Genomic DNA, 7,013 nt, shown 5'->3' on the forward strand with positions numbered 1-7,013 from the left:
TGTTCTATTGTTTCTTACTCCGGTTGTCCTCGCTATCAAATACATCATGAAGTCCTAGGGATCCTCTTAGGTGAAAAAATAAAAGGAACACAGTTATAAATTTTACTAGTCCAAGAGGCTATTTATGTGAATGCTTAATAAATTAAGAAGTGCGCCTCCAAACCATTGCTTTTTGAAGATACACCCCTTCCTCCGGGCTAAACTCAACAGATGATATTTTTTAACAAGTTGAATAAAAAATCTTTTTATTCTAAACGTCATTAGGCACACTTATTTTGTTTCTAAACGTCAATGAGGCACTTATGTTTCGTTAATACTAAATAATCTTTAATAAAACCGTTATAAACCAGAATGCTTAATACCAAGCAAGTAATACATATAAAAATTTAAAAAAAAAGGAAGGAAAAAAATGTATCTTTGTTGAAGAAAAACTTTTTGATATCCCACAGTTAGTGTTGTCATTTTAATGTCCAACAATAATTATTTTAAGTAATTGCAGTATCAAGAAATTCGATAAGTAATTAGCGAAAAAATTATTTCTTGTCACATGAATCTAAGCAGAGTTAATGCAGAGTGCAGAGGGTGCGATCAATACAAGGGATTGGTTTAAAAGCAAAAATACTGCAATTTCATGAAAATTCAGATATTTTAATAAAAACATCAGAATTTCAGATTTGAGTCAAAAATTAGGAACAAATCCGAAAAATTCTGAACAGTTATAAATTATTCTAAAAACAATTTATGGAATAAAACTCTCACATTCATTTCTCTCTGCGGCTAAACATGGACAACTCTCGTAAGCAAACAATTTTATTGCTCCCAAGAGGGTCTGTTTAACCGAGGTTTCACTTTATTTATTACACCCACCCACACGGAGCGAACTATATTATAGAAAACTCAGGATTATTTTACAGAATGCTCCCACTTATAGAACTATGAGAGGGTTCACAACAGAAATGAAATACAAAACATCAAATAATTCAAACAAAATAATTTCTTTTTCAAATTTATTTTTCAACAATATAAAAATACTTTGGGATGCAAATATACAAATGAATTTAAGAGTCATTATTTTATAAATATGAAATGAAATTGTCAAAAATAGATTTTTAATTATCAAAAATATATAGATCTTTACTTTACATTGTGTTAATTATTTAAAAAAAAAAAACAATTGTAATAAACTTATAAAAATGTAATAATTTAGATAATGATTGAGAAAATAAATAACAAATTTATGAAAATAATAAAAGCATTTTCTAAGCTATGTTTACAAAGATATGTACTTATAACTAATATTTGATTATAAAACCAATTAATACAGATAGATATTTAAAAAAAAGATAAGTAATTGTAAACGGCACTCAAACATTAATTTGTAATACAAAATAATGTTTAAATAAATTGCGTAAACATTTGCACAAAAAAAAAAAAAAAAAAATTCAAAATAACCATAAAAAAAACATTACTTTCTTGAAATGTCAAATTTTTTTGGAATAAAGGTTATTTACTAACTTTATAGATAATTTTCCCATATTATACTAAAAATGATTCAGCATATTAAATTATTTCAGAAATCAATTAAAATTTCGTGTTTGTACTAAAACCAGAATACATCAAAAGTTACACCAGAATACATTAGACAAGTTACAATCATAAAAAATAATAACATTTAAGAATACCAATTTACAATTTTTTTTAAAAAGTATTTAATAAATATTTAATACAATTTCTCTTTGATTTATTAATTCGAATTTTAAACTAAAACAAGTAAAAAAAAAAAAAATACATTTTGTTTACAGAAATAGAGTAATAATAATGACCTTAACCCCAAAAATTATTATTATCAAAAAAAAAAAAAAAAATTACCCAAAGCAAAAATATGGTGATTGAGAGAGTGAGAAAAAGAGAGAGCTTTTCACAAATCGATAAGCAAAACAAACAATCCAATACATCAAATGTGAATAAAATGATTTCTGCAAACATGATCTTTGGATTACAAAAGTGCGGGGAAAGAAATCACTTGATAAAACTTTTGGAAAACATTGTTAAAAAAATGAAAAAAAATGAAATGTTTCTTTTAAAAAAGAAAGAGAAAACACTTAATGTCAAAACCTATATTCATTCCTTTTTTTGAAAACTGAAAAACTTTATTACTATAAATAATAAATCTTTTTCAGAGCCTCATTCCACATTTTTATAGATGCATTACATCAGAATGTTTTCTTAAAACTAGTACATGAAAATTATGCCTAACCTCTTATAAAAAAAAAAAAAAAAACCATTCTCAACATTTCTAAAACAAACATGCAGATTAAAAAGAATTTCAAATCATGATCACAATTACAATTCAAAACTTTTTTGGTAAAGCAAAATTTATGATTTATCTTAGAGTGTTCTCTGTCTACCTGTCATGTAATCCTTATAAATACACCCTCTTTGACCTTTTTGTAAATATAAGCCGCCATCCCTTTAAAACAAAGCCTTCTATTTTGATAAAAATTAATTCACTGCTTAAATAATAATTACACAATGGTGAAATTATTTGTGTTTATAGGTTTAATTCTAATTAGAATTACAAGCATTTATTTTGTTAGGATAATTTCCAACTGCTTTTTTTAAATTTTTTTTTTATAAGTATCTCTTTTTTCGGGAGGATTTTTTTTAAGTGATGTCAAATTTTTCAAATAAATATCTTTTTTTTTCTTAAATGCACTTTTGAATGTTTATTTTCTCATAATTTTCAATTTAAATTATAGAAAAAGCATTCAAGTTGTTAATCAATTAATCATTTTCCTCAGTTTACTTTTTTTGAAAAAATTTGTGCACAGTCATTGTCTTTTAAGATGACTTTAATTATACTTTTTTTGAAAACTATAAATTTTTCTCTTAATTTGATAATGAAAGAGCATTATTTTTTGAAATAGGCCCATAAATTAATAGAGTAATTTAAAAATCGTTGAGGATAAAACTCAGTTATTACACTACACTACACATTTTTACGGTGTGCTTTTCGAAACTCAAATTGCCCTTTTCTGAGAAGAAGCACCCTGCCCTGCTAGGGAGAACTTTGTATCTTACAAATAATTTTTCAATCATATGAAGGCACAGTATCACAAGATATAATGATGGATTAAAATAAAACTTAATAATTCAAACAACAAAACAATAAAAAGATATGTATCATTTCTGTGCATAAAAACAATATAGTTATTGATATGTAGGAAAGTGAGATTTCTTTACAATACTGATATTAATAACACTAAAGAGGCTGATTCAGTTATAAAATTATAAAAAAATAGCCAAAGAACTTTGGTAAATAATTTGGTAAAAAGGACATTTTTGTTGTTGTTGGAATTCAGGTGTACCAGTTGATAAAGAGAGTAAAAAATACTCCAATCACTACAGCTAATGTGTAATTCAGATGCAAAGTGGGACCAGATATTTTTCTGTAAATAAAGAACTATAGTATTAATCTAATTTTTCAAACACAAAGAATGCATAAGTTAAATTGAGAAATATTTCAACAGAGTATTTCTATTTTTATTTCATGCTTTTGTTATTTTAAAGACCAAGTTGGACAGATAGTTGAACACAATTTTTCAGAAAACTGAGTGTTAAATAACAAGCAAAAAAATTAAAAAATATTTTAATTGCATTCCCTTGGTGGTTGAAAAGCAGTTGTAAAGATTAAGCCAAATGTATAACGTAGAAACAGATATTTAAAAAAAAAAAAATAATCTCAGGGGTCTGTGTAGGTTTCTCTGAGAGGTACCTATTTTGTGAAAATTTAGACTAAATTTATGAAAATTAAAAAATTATATAAAAAATCAACACAAAAATTATAATTAATTTAGTCCTCTTAACTCAAATGGCCAAAAAACTGCAAACTTTTAAAAAATATAAATATGTTGTTTTTATTAAAAAAAACTTCATAATTGTAAGTTACGAGAAAAAATTGAGACATTTTTTCTAAAAATTAGATGATAGTTGTTGTTGTTGTAGTTAATTTACGTCACACTAGAGCTGCACAATGGGATATTGGCGACGGTCTGGGAAACATCCCTGAGGATGATCCGAAGACAAGCCATCACAATTTTGATCCTCTGCAGAGGGGATGGTACCCCCGCTTCGGTAGCCCAACAACATGCACGCGAAGTTGAGCACTTTACGGTAGAACAGTTTAATGAGGACTAATACCGCACACCCTCGGTCCCTACGCAGACTGATCCAAGTGGTCACACACCCGCACACTGACCGCAGCCAGTGATGCTTGACTTCGGTGATCTGCTGGGAACCGTGTCTTAACGATCAGTCCACTGCGGGACAGTTAGATGATAGATGAGATATTTAGGCACTTGAGCATTCCACAGGGGCAAAAGTTTTAATAGTGATTTTATACTTGGAAAGAAACTGCTGTAATAATCAACTAAGCAAATTCATGTATCATAATCTAACTCAGAGTAAAGTAAATATTTTACAGGCTTAACATTAGAAATTTATTTTTGTCCTTCTAACCTTCACATAGAATAAAAAGGAATAATGGTTATATTACCATAAGAACTACTAATGAAATTCAAAACAAAGATACAAAAGTTATCTGTTTTCCAAGTATGCTAAACATGACAAAATGTCCACACAGTTTTCATCCTTTCACAGAAAAAAATTAATGAAGTTCTTAGCTATATTAGCGTAAATAATTTTTCATTATTATTTAGCATTTCAATACTCTAATATTTTTTACCCTAATATTCAATGCACTATAATTAATTCAATACACTAGTATTTAGTACAACATACAAATTTTTTTTTGTAAGATTCATCGGTTATGAGTAAAAAAAAATTTATGAATATTTTTTTTATCAAAACGAATATCCCAGTGACCGAATTTCAGATATACTGTTACAGAACATTACAGAGTACTACTCACAGAAAGATTTTTCATCCAGCAAAAAATTTTTATTTATTTTTTCAGCCCAAGTTTTGCAGAATTTTTCAAAAGACTTTTTATTCCCGTGCAGAATTATTATTAAAAGATAGCTTTCCTTGTATGCCGGAAGTGTAATAAACGATTGTCTGTAACCTTCAACTCCGATTATTCAATACACTTTTTGTGTTTTCTCATGAACAAAAGACTGATAAGTTTGATAGTTTCTGAAAAGATTCTAATTTCCAAACTAGTAAACAAAGAAAATACATAAGCCAAATGTTTAACATACTTAAAATTATTAAGAAAAATATTTTATAATATGTGATGTTCAACTTTCATATTGATTCATTCACCTGACAAATCATTTTATTAATTTTTCAGTTAAAAAGATTATTTCCAAGAACAATTTAGGCCTAAGATGTACAATTTTTTTTTTTTTTTTAAAGTTTACCTATGGTTTCATTCTATACGTGCAAACCTTTTTTCATAAATACAAAGTACTTCTGCTATAATAAACTGGTCTACGTGCATATTCATAATTATCAGTATTAAAAATATCTTGTAGAAAGATATTTGTGATAGCAAGGTTTCTTACAGAAAGACTGAAAAAATTCAATTTGTCATAGCAAGTTCTTAAGAAAGAGAAAATTTAGACAAAAGTTCTATATAATACAGTTTTTTTAAAACAATAAAAAAATTACAAAAAATAAAAACACACTTAATTGGTGAAGGTGATAGTGGAGAGGCTGGTTGGATTCCTGGCATCATGCTATCAAAATATATAATTTCCCATGAGTAGTAGACAAGTAAAATACCTCCAAATACACTCTTTAGGATTTGAAATAAAGAGCCTAAAATAAAATAATAGTTAATAAAAATTAGCAAGAGAAAAATTAATTTAAAAAAAGGAAGAACACTTTTCTGATACTTTAGTTCAACAAGTAGTTGCTTAACTTATTGATTATAAGAAAGAAAACATAAAAATGTCTAGTATTAGTTTTTATAATATTTATCTGTTTCAGTCAGGAAAACTTCAATAATACATATTAACGTAACTAATTAAGTAACACCAGCATCAATAATAGTTTGGCAAATTTTATGGCCCTTAAGCAGATAAGTGTGATATAAATAATCCCAAGAAACTGAAGCAGTAAGATATTACTATTCAGTTATTGACCTGATATATGATCGATCATATCATAATCATGATATGATGATGTTTAAAAACATCATTAGCTTTGAAAATATACAAATTGGAAATACCAGTCAACATATTTCAAGTACTCAGAAACAGGTACTCATTTTCAAGATTTGCCAAATGTGAGTGAGAAGAAACAGAAGTGATTTGAAATATAAAACATAAAGATGCAAACGAAAAAAAAAAGTTGGAAAACGAAAGTAAAAAAAATCACAATAGCTGAGACAAAAAAAAAGATGAGAAACCAAACTAGTAAAACCACAATGGTCAAGAGTGACAAATTGGCATAATATACATTTCCATGTGCCATGGAATAATATAATGTATAAATTTCCATGTGCCACGGAAAAGTGCTTCCAAAGTGCTTGGAACATACACTTGGATTTTAGCCTGATTCACCTTTCTTGGCCATTTTTTTTTCTTGCTTGTTTTCCTCTTTCGGCTACTGTGGTTTTTCTAGCTTTGTTTCTTACTTTTATTTTTTCGTTGGCAACTTTACATTTTATGGTGTTAGGGGATAAAATTTATCGTAAGACTTCTGAGTTACTACATGTGACTGATTTTTACGCCCAAGCTTGAAAAAATGCATATCCAATATTGTTATACTTGCAGTGTTTCCAATATAATGCTTTCTTTAAATAAAAATTTCAACAACTGAATTCAGAAGACTCCGCAAGTTTGCTACGATGCAACCCAAAAAATAACAAATGTGCAGTTTTACACAAATATAGCAAAATAATGAATAACTCTCAAAATACCACCAGCATAACATTTTATTTATACTGTAATATTAATTTTGTTGAATTATTTTTAGACTCATGATCTGTTAAATAATATAAATTTTAGAAAACTCCAATAAATGGTAAAATTATGTGTAAATTTATG

General features: G+C 27.2%; 1 non-coding gene across 1 annotated transcript; it reads right to left on the reverse strand.

Annotated features, from left to right (window-relative positions):
• Nucleotides 1-993: 993 nt before the first annotated feature.
• On the reverse strand, nt 994-5,777 carry LOC107457401 (uncharacterized). Its single transcript, XR_011637898.1, has 2 exons — nt 5,649-5,777; nt 994-3,463 (listed from the first exon to the last, which is right to left on the reverse strand). It is a non-coding gene; the product is annotated as an uncharacterized protein (transcript).
• Nucleotides 5,778-7,013: the final 1,236 nt, after the last annotated feature.

The sequence above is a fragment of the Parasteatoda tepidariorum genome, chromosome 10 (genome assembly GCF_043381705.1).
Source record: "Parasteatoda tepidariorum isolate YZ-2023 chromosome 10, CAS_Ptep_4.0, whole genome shotgun sequence".
NCBI classification, from domain to species: domain Eukaryota; kingdom Metazoa; phylum Arthropoda; class Arachnida; order Araneae; family Theridiidae; genus Parasteatoda; species Parasteatoda tepidariorum.